The 2,857-nt window shown below is 40.4% G+C and overlaps 1 non-coding gene across 1 annotated transcript; it reads left to right on the forward strand.

Moving 5' to 3' along the window:
• Positions 1-2,008: 2,008 nt before the first annotated feature.
• On the forward strand, positions 2,009-2,115 carry LOC121214110 (small nucleolar RNA R71). Its single transcript, XR_005909697.1, has one exon. It is a non-coding gene; the product is annotated as a small nucleolar RNA R71 (small nucleolar RNA).
• Positions 2,116-2,857: the final 742 nt, after the last annotated feature.

Raw genomic sequence — 2,857 nt, forward strand, 5'->3', positions numbered from 1 at the left:
GTTTCTCTTTTTGCTTAGTGGTCAATTCTACTGAAACAATCACAGGTAGAGTAGAATCGTTACCTAAATAAACATATTTTAAATGAGAAGGTAATACCTTGAGTTCTAATTTCGGTGGCTCCTCGATCGACGCTTTTGGTTGGGAATAGTCCCTCTTTTCTAACTTCAAAGATTCAAAACGAGATTGTGGATTAAATCCCCTTTGATTAGCTTCTAGCAAAGCTAAGTATTCATCCTCCTCTTCATCATTTGGAGCATCCAATGTCAAAATTCTTTCCAGTGGGTCCTCAACACAGTTGAGTTCCTTCTCCACTATTAAATCCTCTAAATCGAACACTGCAGAACAATTATCCATTGTGTCAGGAAATCACATAGACTTAAAGACGTTAAATGTTACCTGATCATCCTGAACACGTATAGTGAGCTTTCCCTTCTCTACATCAATAAGGGTCCTACCAGTTGCTAGGAATGGCCTTCCTAGGATGATTGGTACTTCTTTGTCTGCTTCAACATTTAGAATTACAAAATCAGCAGAAAAGATAAACTTATCTACACGTACCAATACGTCATCGATTTTTCCTTCTAGATGTGCTAAGGATCGATCTGCTAGTTGAAGCGTAACTGTAGTTGGTCTAACTTCTCCTATCCTCAACTTGCTAAATATTGACATAGGCATCAAGTTGATACTTACACCTAAGTCACATAAACCTTACCGCAATATGTTGCTCTAATATTGCACGGTATGGTAACACATCCAGAATCCTTCAATTTTGGAGGTAGTTTGTCTTGAAGATATGCACTGCATTCCTTCGTCAGAGCTACCGTCTCAAATTCTCCAAGTCTTCATTTCTTAGACAAGATATCTTTCATGAACTTGACGTAGTTCAGAATTTGCTCAAGTGCTTCAACCAATGGGATATTGATGTGAAGTTGCTTGAGTACGTCAAGGAACTTCTTGAATTGAATCTTCTGCTTCTGCTTCTGTTTCTGAAGTCTTTGAGGGTAGGGTAGTGGTGGTTTCATTACTGGGACTGATTCTGGTTGATTCGTCTTTGGAAGCAATTCTGCATCGAACGACATTGTTAGTTATTAGAATTAGCTGGTCCTGAGGTTACTTTGTTAGGTTTTGCAGATTCTGGTTCTGGTGAAACTGGAATTTCAACACTTGGTTGAACTTCTTCTGAATCTTGAGCGTCCTGGCTCCTTTTTAACTTCAACAGTGTTGGGCTCTACTGTCTTTCCGCTCCTCAATGCCAACGCTTTACAATGTTCCTTCCCCAGATTTCTCGGATTCTCCATGTCACAAGGTAGAGCACCTTGTGGTCGGTTCTTGAGTTCAGTAGCAAGTTGGCCCACTTGATTCTCTAAATTCCTTAGAGTGGCGTCGTTTTTTACCATGCACGCCTTCAATAGATTCTTTAAGCTATTGGATGGTTCCACTTGGGTTGGTTTCTGAACCTGTTAGGGGAAACTAGGCGGCTGAGTTGGTCTAGGTTAGGCGTAAGTGTTACTGGTTCCAGCCCCTTGGTTACTCCAGGAAAAATTTGGGTGATTTCGCCATGATAAGTTATAAATGTTGGATTGCAGTCCTTGCCTCCTTCGGTTTTGGTTACCCATGTAATATACGGATCCGGGGTTTGATGGACATTTTTCAAAGAAATGTCCTTCCCCACAATACACATAGGCTATAATCTCAAACTTGTTAGGTGGTTGGGCTGCAAAACTGTTATACCCATTAGTGGTAAGATTCTTAAGCATTGAGGATATTGAAGATACCTTAGGTGCGAGTGAAGGGAGAGCGTCCACTTCATGTATTCTAGCGACTCGTCTTTCTGACTCTACTCGATTGGTTGACCATTGATAATTGTTACTGGCAATCCTCTCAATAATTTTGTAAGCCTCATTATAAGACTTAGAAAGAAGAGCACGATTAGCAGAGGCGTCTACTACCATCCTCATGTGAGCGTTGAGACTATTATAGAATGTCTCAAGTTGAATGCAATGTGGGATTCCATGATGAGGGCACTTTCGTAATAACTCTTTGGACCTTTCCCATTCCTCATACGGGGACTCATCATCCATTTGTTGGAAGGCAGTGATCTCATTCCTCAACTTGGCATTCTTGCTCGACGGGAAAAACTTCATGAGGAATCTCTCGGCTAACACTTTCCATGTAGAAATAGAGTTCGGTGGCAATGAGTTCAACTAGGCACGAGCTCTGTCCCTTAGCGAATATGGGAACAACTTCAGTCGTACTTCATCTTCGGGTACTCCGGCTAACTTGAAAGAATCGCTCACTTCCATAAATAGTCTTAAGTGAAGATGAGGATCTTCAGTAGGCATTCCACTAAATTGGCCCATAGTTTGAAGCATTTGGAACATGACTGACATCAGCTTGAATTGTTGTGCCTCGATTTCGGGTCTCCTAATACCCGGATTAAGATCGTTAAATACTGGCACAACATACTGTCGTAAAGCTCTATCCCTATCATTAACAATAAGGATAGGATTCTGAGCAAGGTTTGCTCCGTTTCCTTGATTCATATTCTCAAAGTTTATCTCTTCGGTCTTTCTCTGGTTCGCTTGTCTTCTTCGATGTCAAAAGGTTCGTTCTATTTCAGGGTCCACAGGGAGTAAGTCGATAATCTAGTCAATACTCATAAACACCTAAAATAATTACAGAAAGATTAAGTAAGTAAAGATTTAACCAGGAAAATAAACAAACCAAAATGTAAAAACAGATTCACAAATAATGGATTTTTTTTAAAAACAGTCCCCGGCAACGGCGCCAAAAACTTGGAATGACGAAAATGTATAAGTGTACACAATCGCAACAAGTAATAAAGTGACAAGTAAA

This window comes from Gossypium hirsutum, chromosome D01 (genome assembly GCF_007990345.1).
Source record: "Gossypium hirsutum isolate 1008001.06 chromosome D01, Gossypium_hirsutum_v2.1, whole genome shotgun sequence".
NCBI lineage: Eukaryota > Viridiplantae > Streptophyta > Magnoliopsida > Malvales > Malvaceae > Gossypium > Gossypium hirsutum.